General features: G+C 43.0%; 1 protein-coding gene across 4 annotated transcripts in view; it reads right to left on the reverse strand.

Moving 5' to 3' along the window:
- ttll11 (tubulin tyrosine ligase-like family, member 11) overlaps positions 1 to 12474 on the reverse strand; it is a 220687-nt gene that overhangs the window by 170060 nt on the left and 38153 nt on the right. The gene's annotated exons all lie outside the window — the stretch shown is intronic.

Raw genomic sequence — 12474 nt, forward strand, 5'->3', positions numbered from 1 at the left:
GAAGACAGAGGTGGTGATGGAGAGTTGTTTTTCAGACTGGAGGCCTGTGACCAGTGGACTGCCACAAGGATCAGTGCTGGTCCTCTACTTTGTCATTTACATAAATGATTTGGATGTGAGCATAAGAGGTACAGTTAGTAAGTTTTGCAGATGACACCAAAATTGGAGGTGTAGTGAACAGCGAAGAAGGTTACCTCCGATTACAACAGGGTCTTGACCAGATGGGCCAATGGGCTGAGAAGTGGCAGATGGAGTTTAATTCAGATAAATGTGAGGTACTGCATTTTGGAAAAGCAAATCTTAGCAGGACTTATACATTTAATGGTAAGGTCCTAGGGAGTGTTGCTGAACAAAGAGACCTTGGAGTGCAGCTTCATAGCTCCTTGAAAGTGGAGTCGCAGGTAGATAGAAGAGCGAAGGTGGTGTTTGGTATGCTTTCCTTTATTGGTCACTGTATTGAGTACAGAAGTTGGGAGGTCATGCTGAGGCTGTACAGGACATTAGTTGGGCCACTTTTGGAATATTGCGTGCAATTTTGGTCTCCTTCCTATCGGAAAGATGCTGTGAAACTTGAAAGAGTTCAGAAAAGATTTACAAGGAAGTTGCCAGGATTGGAGGATTTGAGCTGTTGAGAAAGGCTGAACTGGCTGGAGCTGTTTTCCCTGGAGCGTCGAACGCTGAAGGGTGACCTTATAGAGGTTTAGAAAATTATGAGGGGCATGGAAAGAATAAATAGACAAAGTCTTTCCCCTGGGTTGGCGGAGTCCAGAACTGGAGAGAATAGGTTTAGGGTGAGAGGGGAAAGATACAAAAGAGACCTAAGGGGCAACTTTTTCACACAGAGGGTGGTACATGTATAGAATGAGCTGCCAGAGGAAGTGGTGGAGGCTGGTACAATTGCAACATTTAAAAGGCATTTGGATGGTTATATGAATAGGAAGGGATATGGGCCAGGTGCTGGCAGGTGGGACTAGATTGGGTTGAGATATCTGGTCTGCATGGACGAGTTGGACCGAATGGGTCTGTTTCTGTGATGTATATTTCGATGACTCGATGACTCTAAGAGAGAGAAAACAACTTACCAGGGTAAGCAATGGGGCACAGGTCTCTGACACAGAGTCTATCCCTGTTGCTCAGAAGGGAAGGGCAAAGAGCAGCAGAACATTCGTCATTGGGGACTCCACAGTTAGGGGGACAGATAGTTCTGTGGGAATGAGAGAGACTCACGATTGGTGTGTTGCCTCCCAGGTGCCAGTGTTCATGATGTCTCTGATCATGTCTTTGGGACCTTTGAGGAGGAGGAGCAGTCCCATAGGCACCAATAGCATAGGTAGAAAGAGAGATGGGGGTTTAAGGCAGAAATTCAGGGAGCTCACATGGAAGCTTAGAGCTAGAACAGAGTTGTCATCTCTGGATTGTTGCTCGTGCCACATGCTAGCGAGGCAAGGAATAGGGAGAGAGAGGAGTTGAATATGTGGTACAGGGATGGTGCAGGAAGGAGGATTTTGGATTCCTGGATAATTGGTGCTCTTTCTGGGGTAGGTGGGACCTCTAAAAACAGAATGGTCTTCACCTGAACCAGGTACAGAGGGGTACAGATATCCTGGGGGCAATTTGCTAATGCTCTTTGGGTGGGTTTAAACTAATTCAGCAGGGGGATGGGAACTGAAATTGTAGTTTAGTATATAGGAGGTTTAGAGTAGTGAAGTCAAAACTAAAATCGCAAGAAGTCACTGGCAAGCAAGAAGTTGGTTGAAGTGTGCCTACTTCAATGCCAGAAGCATCCGGAATAGGATGGGTGAACTTGTGGCATGAGTTGGTATCTGGGATTTCGATGTTGTGGCCATTTCAGAGACATGGGTACAGCAGGGACAGGAATGTTATTGCAGATTCCAGGATTTAGAAGTTTCAGTAAGAACAGAGAAAATGGTAAAAGAGGAGGTGGTGCGGGGCTATTAATCAAGGACAGTATTATGGTTGCAGAAAGGATGTTTGAGGACTCATCGACGGAGGTATTACGGGCTGAGATTACAAACAGGAAAGGAGAGGTTACCCTGCTGGGAGTTTTTTATAGGCCTACTAATAGTTCCAGAGATGTAGAGGGCCGGATAGCAAAGATGATCCTCAACAGGAACAAGAGTGACAGGGTAGTTGTTATGTGGGACTTTAACTTTCCAATTATTGCCTGGGAATACTATAGCTCAAGTACTTTAGATGGGTCAGTTTTTGTCCAATGTGTGCAGGAGGGTTTCCTGACATAGTAAGTAGACAGGCCACCAAGGGGCAAGGCCACATTAGATTTGGTACTGGGTAATGAACCTGGCCAGGTGTTAGATTTGGAGGTAGGTGAGCACTTTGATGATTGTGACCACAATTCAGTTGTGTTTACTTTAGTGATGGAGAGCGATAGGTATATCCTGCAGGGCAAGAGTTATAGCTGGGGGAAAGGCAATTACAATGCAATTAGGCAAGATTTAGAACACTGAGCATGGGGAAGGAAATTGTAGGGGATGAACACCATTGAAATGTTGAGCTTATTCAAGGACCAGCTACTGCGGATACTTGATAAGTATGTGCCTGTCAGGCAGGGAGGAAGTTATCGAGCGCGGGAGCCATGGTTTACTAAGGGAGTTGAATCTCTTATCAAGAGGAAGGTTTATGTTAAGATAAGATGTGATGGTTCAGTTAGGGCGCATGTGAGTTACAGGTTAGCCAGGAAAGACCTAAAGAGAGAGCTAAGAAGAGCCAGGAGGGGATATGAGAAATCATTGGTGGATAGGATCAAGGAAAACCCTGAGGCTTTCTATAGCTAGTGCCCTCTTTTTTATTTACTCCAGGGATAAGTGACATTGCCTTCCTTAGTCACCTTTGAGAAGGTGACTGCCTTCTTCAACTGCTGCAGTCCATATGCTGTCGGTAGTCACACAATGCCAATAGGGAGGAAATTCCAAGATTTCGACTAGCAGAAGTGAAGAAAGTCATATATTTCCAAGACAGGATAGTGAGTGGCTTAGAGGCGATCTTGCAGATGGTGGTGCTTCCAAGTATTTAATGCCCTTGTCCTTCTATATGTCAGTGCTCTTGGTTTTGAATTATCAGTTTACAGAGCAGTGTGATGTCAACAACGTGGATTCAATTCCCATCACCGGTTTGAGGTTACCATGAAGGGCTCTCCTTCTCAACCTCTTCCCTGGCCTGAGATTTGGTAGCCCTCAGGTTAAATCACCACCAGTCACTTCTCTCTTTAACGAGAGAGCAGCCTCTGTGGTCTGGTTAGACTATGGCAACACAACAATGTTAACTAGCTGTTGCTGTGTCTGCTTTCTTCTTTGAATTAGGATTTTACATTGACAGTTTTCCAAATATCTGGGACTTTTCCTGAATCAACAAATTCTTGGAGGATTACTGCTAGTGCATCTACTATCTTGTAGCTACTTTCCTTTAACATCCTAGGATGCAACTCATAAGGTCCAGGGACTTAATGACCTTTAGCCCAATTAGCTTTCAAAATACTTTTATTTCCTCACAGTGATATTTATCGAATTTATTGTCTTCCTCTTTGCCCTTGATTATTTAGCAATTTTTGGTGCTATTAGTTTTTTCTTCCATGAAGGTGGATTTATTCAAATCTTCTGCCATTTCTTGGTTTACCATTAATATTTTCCCTGCCTCATTCTCTAAGAAGCTTATTTTTCACTTTGGTCTCTTTTTTTTCCTTTCCATGTAAAGAAGCTCTTGCTGACCATTTGATATTGTTTGCTAGCATGTTCTTGAAGTCTATCTTCTCTAATATTTTTGTCAGTTTTTAAAAATGTTACCATTCCTTTCGCATACTATTAATCTTTGTCATTGAATATTTTGGTTTCAATTTGAAACTATTCTTAACTTCTTTGATTAATCATGGTCGATTTAACCCATTTGCAGAATTCTTCTTCCTCACTTCCTTCTTTGTTATGAGTCAAACTATTTTCTTAAATGTCTGCCATTGTTCCTGAACTGTCATTTCTGCTAAACTCCTTACTCAATCCACTTCAATGAAGCTGACCTCATTCTTTTATAATTCACCTTATTTACATTTAGTACATTTATTTCTGACCCAAGTTTCTTACTCTAAAACTGAATGCTAAATTCTACCATGTCATGGTCACTATTTTCTTGGAAATCATTCACTCTTCGATAACTTATTATCATAACTTCATTGTACTTGACCAGTCCAAAGTACCTTTATCCTTGGTTGGATACACAATGTATTATTAGAGGAAACTGTCCCAAATATATTCTGTGAATGGCTCCTCATGGCTACTTCTGTTAATTTGGCTTTCCCAATCTACCTTGCAAGCTAAATTGCCTATGTGCAGGATGGAGCAGGTAGGACTTGAATCCAGGTCTCTCGGTCCAGGGCTAGAGGCACTACCACTGTGCCATGAAAGGTCCTTGCACGGTCATTTTTTTTCAAATCAACCTGATCAGCGATGATATTACACATCTCTGTAACAAGTAGGATTTGAACTTGAGCCTCCTGTTTCAGAGGTAGGAACACAATCACTGCACCACAAAAGTCCTGAGCTTTAAACTGAACACTCCCTGCAAATTGTGCTCACCTGATGGTACCTCTATGTCAAATGGCCAAGTACCCTTTGAGCCATTCTTCCTGTGGGCTCATTCAATTTCTTGAGACAGTCACGACTGGCTTCCTGCTGCATTACCAATTTCATGCACCTGATCCATTCTGACCCAATCTGCAGCCTAAACTGCCGACCTGAAGCACATGTTCTTCAGTGAGCTCTCTGTAAGATGTCTGATAGCTTTAATTACATTTTACTGGGTTTTCAGGGTCAGTCTTGCTAGTCCTGATAAAACTCACTAGTGATAGAAATGGTCACTGGAAATTAGCACAGTAGCCAGTGACAGGATTTTCCCCACCTGAATTTCTCCCAACAGAATCTAAGAATTCCACTCTTCATTGCTTTTGTGGAGGCTATGTGCCATTGTTTGCAGTGTTATGGCTAACCATTAGTTAATTATTTACATAAAATATTCCTACTGGAGTGAGAACCATAGCATTGCGAGTGACATTAAACATAATGGAACTCCAATTTCTGGTAAAACTATACGCAATTACTCTCCAGGATATACAAGAGATTATTTTCCTTCTGAACACAACAAAAAATTAACTATGGTGTAGTGAATCACAATAGACTTCTTGACATGTTTATATACTGCCATCTATTGTCATAACCAGGTAATTTTACAGAAATGCACATGGTTGGAGCAAAATGTGGAGGAATTTAGAACATCGGTAACAGATTTTAATTCTCTTCATCAGCAGGAATCATAAAAGTATTAAATTAAGACAATGGGGATAAGAGGTGGAGGGAAACATATCTGCTTTCTATGATTTTTGTCTGAAAACAGGAACAGGAAGCAGCATGGCATCTAATTCACAGTGGAACGTACAGATGAATAAATGCCCTTGTGGCATCAAATTCATCAAATTCTAGATTCACGGGACCTGCAAGAGTAAGACCTTAACTGAGGCCATGAAGTGGTCAGAACAATTTTGGTGAGGTAAGAATCTTGAATGATCAAATTCAAGACACAGGAACAATACTTTAGAGATATTGTTTAATATATGAGGATGTATTTGGAAAACCCATTAAAGTTGCAAGTTTCTTCTCTTTTGGTGGTTTTTCTCAAGTTACCAACCCTGAGTGAGGTTTTGTGGTGATTCTTATCCTTTTGAGTCTTAGTGCCCTTTTAGGAGGGTCTTGAGGACCTGCCAATGGATTGATCAGGTTCAATTACCAGACACAACCAGGTATTGACACACTGATGGTAGGGTGGCCCATAGGTGTCCATTACAGTAGGTGCTGGATGCACATAGCTTCCTCCAAATAAGGGTGCTTGGCGCCTCAGAGCCTCATGAATGATTCACTGCTCCAGATTTTCCCGAGGGTGACATTCCATTGTCCCAGTCAAGTGTAACTTCAGGTGTTTATTGCAGGGTCTGCAGCTGTCAAGTTTGTTTGCAAACAGTCTGTGGGTAGTTGCAGACTGTGCATTTGGATTAGCACAGTCACTTTAGTCAATGTTGGGTTCTATTTCCCAGCATGCTTTAATCATTGTCCACCTTTTGTAACTCCATGGTAGGTTTATTATTGTCCATCATAAGTTAATTATTTCGGGTGGCTCGTCCAACTACAGGGACATTTGTTAATTCCTTGGTTTAATGTGGCAATTTTTTTTTATTTTGTAAAAAAAATGCAGATGAGGCAACATTTGTGTAAAGAAGAATGTAGTAAAAATGTAATCAGAGGTGGGAAACAATCTATGGGGCCAAATAAGTCTAAGCAATGAATAAAGATTTGGTGCTAGACAACCCACTATTTAGGCGACCATGTTCTATTAATCCTGAATGGAGAAAAGTTCCAAATTTCTCTCCCATTCATAGTTGTAATCCTCTGTTCAACTTATAAATGACATGGGATATAAACTATGAAAACATTATATTCTGAAAACATATTTGAAACCTTCCATCAAATTTCCTCTTTATGCCCACTGGTTCAATGAGAAAAACCCATAACTTGTCAAGCCTTTTACACACCCAAGTTCCTATTCCATATTTTTTGGAAAGATTTTCACGGCATCTTTTCCATGGCTCAAATATCCTAAGGATTGTATGCTGGACTCCAACTGTAGTCTAACTTGTGCATAAATTTAACATTCAATAAAAGGAAAGTTGTTTTAAATAGTAGAGTCAGAAACCTAATTGCCTTATGGTCGGTCTACATACATCCTCACCTTTAAAACTACGTCTAGATCGTTGTTCCAGTGTTAAAAACCTGATCATTTAAGATGCTTTTACTTTTCCCACCATAGCATAATTCTTCACATTTCTATGCATTAAGCTTCTATCACCAATCTGTAAATAGGAAAGAACTTGCATGTTATGGTAGCATTCACCAAAGGCAATCCAAAGTGGTTCAAAACCCATGAATTATTTTCAAATGTAGACAGTTTAACGTAGGCAAATAGAAGTCAACTTACAACACAACAAAACAATGAGAATTTATTTTTCATAAAATGTGAGCATTACTGGCAAGTCCATCAGTATTTGTTGTCCATTCTTAATTGCCCTTAAAAGTAATGGTTTGCTAGGTTGATTCAGAGCCAACCATGTTCACAGACAACCACGTTGTGGATCTAGAGTCACATATCCTGATGAACATAAGGATGGCAAATGTTCTTTCCCAAAGACATTAGTGAACTAAATAAGTTTTTAATGACAACAGACAATAATTCCATTGTCACCATCATTGAGCCTGGTTTTAAAATTTCAGATTTTATCAATTGACTTTAAAAGCCTGGTGGGATTTTAATCCATGAGCCCAGAGAATTAGCCAGGATCTCTAATTCATTAGTCCAGTGACATCACCACGACACCACTCTCTCTGCTTTACTGATGTCGATTGCAGGGCAAGAACTCACTCGAATATTGAGGGAACATATCTGCTCTTCTTCAAATATGACCCTGGTAGTTTTTAGGTTAAGATTTAGATGTTTGTTAAACTGACAATCAGGACATCATGATTACTGCATGATTTAAATTACATGTCAAGGATATAGTGAACCTTTTAACAATTTCCCAGGGATGAGTGGAATTAAAGGACACTACTAAAAGATGAGAAATAGTACACTGCACTGTGACAGTAACTCTGTCAAACGAAGCCTCGTTGCATTGTTTTCATTGCAGGTTTTGCAATCCGGCAGTGCTGTGCCCACAACTCCCCCTCACCTCCATCCAAGGCCTAAAGGAGCCTTCCACATCCAAAGTTTCACCTGCACATCCACCAACGTCATTTACCGTATCCGTTGCTCCTGATGCAGTCTCCTCTACATTGGGGAGACTGTGCACCTTCTCGCAGAGCGCTTTAGGGAACATCTCTGGGACACCTGCACCAATCAACCCCACTGCCCTGTGTCCCAACATTTCAACTTCTCCTCCCACTCTGCCAAGGACATGCAGGTCCTGGGTCTCCTCCACTGCCGCTCCCTCACCACCCGACGCCTGGAGGAAGAACGCCTCATCTTCCGCCTCAGAACACTTCAACCCCAGGGCATCAATGTGGACTTCATCAGTTTCCTCATTTTCCCTCTCTTCCCCATCCCCCTTACCCCAGATCCAACCTTCCAGCTCAGCACAATCCTCATGACTTGTCCTACCTGCCAATATTCCTTCCCAACTATCCACTCCACCATCCTCTCTGACCTATCTACTTCATCCCCACCCCCATCCATCTATTGTACTCTGTGCTACCTTCTCCCCACCCTACCCCCCCTCCCTTTTATCTCTCCACCCTGGAGGCTCCCTGCCTTCAGTCCTGATGAAGGGCTTTTACCCGAAACGTAGATTTTCTGCTCCTCGGATGCTGCCTGACCTGCTGTGCTTTTCCAGCACCACTCTAATCTAGACTTAGATATTTGTCAAATATACAGTTTTGAAGGGTCACTGAACCAGAAACATTAACTCTGTTTTCTCTCTACAGATGCTGCCAGACCTGCTGAGTTTTTCAGAAATTTGTTTTTGGTCCTATCAACCTTGTTCCGTTACAAAGTTCTACAAAGTTTAGGATTTTGTACCAGTATTACAAGTACTTCTTTCTTCTGTCTAATTTTATGCACTGACATGAAAAAAAGACTGTTGAAACTCTCCAAAGTATGGACTGTTATCATTTTCACCTACAGTCAACGCTGATGTATTCCTTTAATTCACCCAAGTTTTCTCAAAATGTTTGTATGAAAATCAGTGAATCTTCATCTTTAACAAAAAGAATAGTACAAAGGATAGAATTTTAAAAAGTTATATCAAATAACTACTATTTTACTACATGACCAATTTTATCATCTCATCCACTCCTCCTATTCTGCATGGAAAAATTCCTATCAACCAGGGTTACTTCAAAACAAAGCTCAGCGAGTATAAAGTCTCATACAAACATTTATTGCTGGGATTTCACCATAACCCAAATGAATGCACAAAAGTTCTATTCACTTATATGGTAAAAGCCAATAGTATAACAATCGATTTTGGCTTTCCAAACTTAAGTTAAGTCTGGAGCAACTATGAAGAAGGATGGATACTTACAACTCATTCACAATCACTTGATGAAGGAGCGTCGCTCCGAAAGCTAGTGTGCTTCCAATTAAACCTGTTGGACTATAACCTGGTGTTGTGTGATTTTTAACTCATTCATAGATTTTAAGTTATGCCCAGTACTTATAAAATGACATAACACTAACAACTTTGAAAGCATTTTGGGTTCTATACAACTGAGGCAAGAATGCACAGATTCTTGTATGGTAAATGGATGTACAGGTAGTCTGCCAGTTACCAGTAATAGCCTGACTATCATGCATCACAGTTTCCCAACAGTTTCCAGCCTCATGTATGTAATGTGCTCTGGTTCTACAATGTCACATGGTTCACCATTTGGTCCACCAATCAATTCGATCAAAAATAGTCCAAACAGGCAAAAGGCTGAATATTATTTGTCATAGGTACTTGGTTTTCTGCTATTTCTGACATGAGGGGGTTGACTTGAACTATTCCAGCCAGGTGAGAAATCAATAATAGGAGGTTTTTAATAATTGTACAATTCTGGCTTTAGAGTCATACAGCATGGAAACGGACCCTTTGGTCCAACTCAGGTTAGGGGAGAAAGTGAGGACTGCAGATGCTGAAGATCAGAGCTGAAAATGTGTTGCTGGAAAAGCGCAGCAGGTCAGGCAGCATCCAAGGAACAGGAGAATTAACGTTTCGGGCAAGAAGGGCTTATGCTCAAAACGTCGATTCTCCTGTTCCTTGGATGCTGCCTGACCTGCTGCGCTTTTCCAGCAACACATTTTCAGCTCCAACTCAGGTTAACCAAACTAAACTAGTCTTATTTGCCTACATTTGGCCCATATCCCTGTCCAAATATCTTTTAAATGTGGTAACTGTACCTGCATCTACACTTCCTCTAGCACTTCATTCTATGTATGAACTAGCTCCTGTGAAAAAGTTTTCCCTCTGATCCCTTTTAAATCTTTCTCCTCTCACCTTAAAAGCATGTCCTCTAGTTTTGAACTGCTCAATGCTTCATGATTTATAAACCTCTAAGGTCACTCCTCAGCCTCCTATGCTCCAGTGAAGAAAGTCCTGGCCTATGCAGCCTCTCCTCGTAACTTAAACCTTCCAATAATATTCTTGGCAATCTTTTCTACACCCTCCCTAATATTCTTATAAGCTGGGCAACCAGAACTGTATACACTACTCCAAAAGTGGCCTCGCCAACATCCTGTACAACTGCAACATGATCCAACTCCTATACTCAATGGTCTGAGCAATAAAGGCACCACCCTGTCTACCTGTGACACAACTTTTAAAAGAACTATATATCCGGGATCCTAAGCCTCTGTTTGACAACATTCTCCAGGGCCCTAACATTAACTGTATGAGTTCTGCCCTTGTTCATCTTACCTAACTAGAGAAGGATGGGAAATAAAATAAGCAGGAGAAAGTGAGGTCTGCAGACGCTGGAGATCAAAGCTGAAACTTTATTGCTGGAACAGCACAGCAGGTCAGGCAGCATCTAGGGAACAGAAGATTCGACGTTTCGGGCACATGCCCTTCTTCAGGAATGAGCAGAGAGTGTTCAGCAGGAGAAGATAAAAGGTAGGGAGGAGGGACTTGGAGGAGGGGCGTTGGAAATGTGATAGGTGGAAAGAGGTCAAGGTGAAGGTGATAGGTCGGAGTAGGGTGGAGGCGGAGAGGTCAAGAAGAAGACTGCAGGTCAGGAAGGCGGTGCCGGGCTGGAGGGATTCGGCTGAGACAAGGTGGGGGGAGGGGGGATGAAGAAACTGGTGAAGTCCAAGTTCATCCCCTGTGGTTGGAGGGTTCCCAGTCGGAAGATAAGACGCTCCTCCTCCGACCGTCGCGTTGTTGTGGTTTGGCGGTGGATGAGTCCAATGACCTGCATATCCTCGGTGGAGTGGGAGGGGGAGTTGAAATGCTGTGCTACAGGGTGATTGGGTTGGTTCGTCCGGGTGGCCCAGAGGTGCTCTCTGAATCGCTCCGCAAGTAGGCGGCCTGTCTCGCCAATATAGAGGAGGCCACACCGGCTGCAGCGGATGCAGTAGATAATGTGGGTGGAGGTGCAGGTGAATCTGTGGCGGATATGGAAGTTTCCTTTGGGGCCTTGGAGAGAAGTGAGGGGGGAGGTGTGGGCGCAAGTGTTGCACCTCCTGCGGTTGCAAGGGAAGGTGCCGGGAGTGGAGGTTGGGTTGGTGGGGGGTATGGATCTGACAAGGGAGTCGCGGAGGGAGTGGTCTCTACGGAAAGCTGATAGAGGAGGGGAGGGAAATATATCCTTGGTGGTGGGGTCCGTTTGGAGGTGGCGGAAGTGACGGCGGATGATGCGCTGTACATGGAGATTGGTGGGGTGGTAGGTGAGGACCAGTGGGGTTCTGTCCTGGTGGCGGTTGGAGGGGCGGGGCTCAAGGGCGGAGGAGCGGGAAGTGGAGGAGATGCGGTGGAGGGCATCGTCGATCACGTCGGGGCGGAAATTGCGGTCCTTGAAGAAGGAGGCCGTCTGTGTTGTGCGTATTTTGAACTGGTCCTCCTGGGAGCAGATGCGGCGGAGACGAAGGAATTGGGAGAATGGGATGGCGTTTTTACAGGGGGCGGGGTGGGAGGAGGTGTAGTCCAGGTAGCTGTGGGAGTCGGTCGGTTTGTAGTAGATGTCCGTGTTGATTCGGTCGTCTGAGATAGAAACAGAAAGGTCTAGGAAGGGGAGGGAGGAGTCCGAGACTGTCCAGGTGAATTTGAGGTCGGGGTGGAAGGTGTTAGTGTAGTGGATGAACTGTTCAACCTCCTCGTGGGAGCACGAGGTAGCGCCGATACAGTCATCAATGTAGCGGAGGAAAAGATGGGGGGTGGGGCCAGTGTAGTTGCGGAAGATGGATTGTTCCACATACCCTACGAAGAGGCAGGCATAGCTGGGGCCCATGTGGGTGCCCATGGCTACTCAGGCAGGCAGAACATTGGTCAGCTGCCACTATTCCTGAAAGACCTATAAACAATGAAGCACACTGCTGTTGTTTCTTTGCTGGAATCTGAATTTCTGTTAATTGCAAAAATTTGTATGAGGTCAAATTGTACTCTTCACTGAATAGCACTGTATTAGCAAAATTAACAACATTTAGAGTGGTTTAAAAAGTGAAAGAATCAAAATAAAACATTTGTAAAGCATCATGTACATGCCTCAGATGATTAAAGAACTAGTGTCATTTAATATGAGAAAGGCGATCTAACATTAGGATCAAATTATATTTATTCAGGCATCTGCATACATCTAACCAAGAATGCTTTCCCCCACACTGCAATATCCTTTAAACAAATTTAACTTTTAAACCAACTAATTGCATGGAGGTAAA

This window comes from Chiloscyllium plagiosum, unplaced genomic scaffold (assembly GCF_037043375.1).
Source record: "Chiloscyllium plagiosum isolate Xiang-an unplaced genomic scaffold, Cpla_swu_hap1 HiC_scaffold_21, whole genome shotgun sequence".
In the NCBI taxonomy this organism is placed as follows: Eukaryota; Metazoa; Chordata; class Chondrichthyes; order Orectolobiformes; family Hemiscylliidae; genus Chiloscyllium; species Chiloscyllium plagiosum.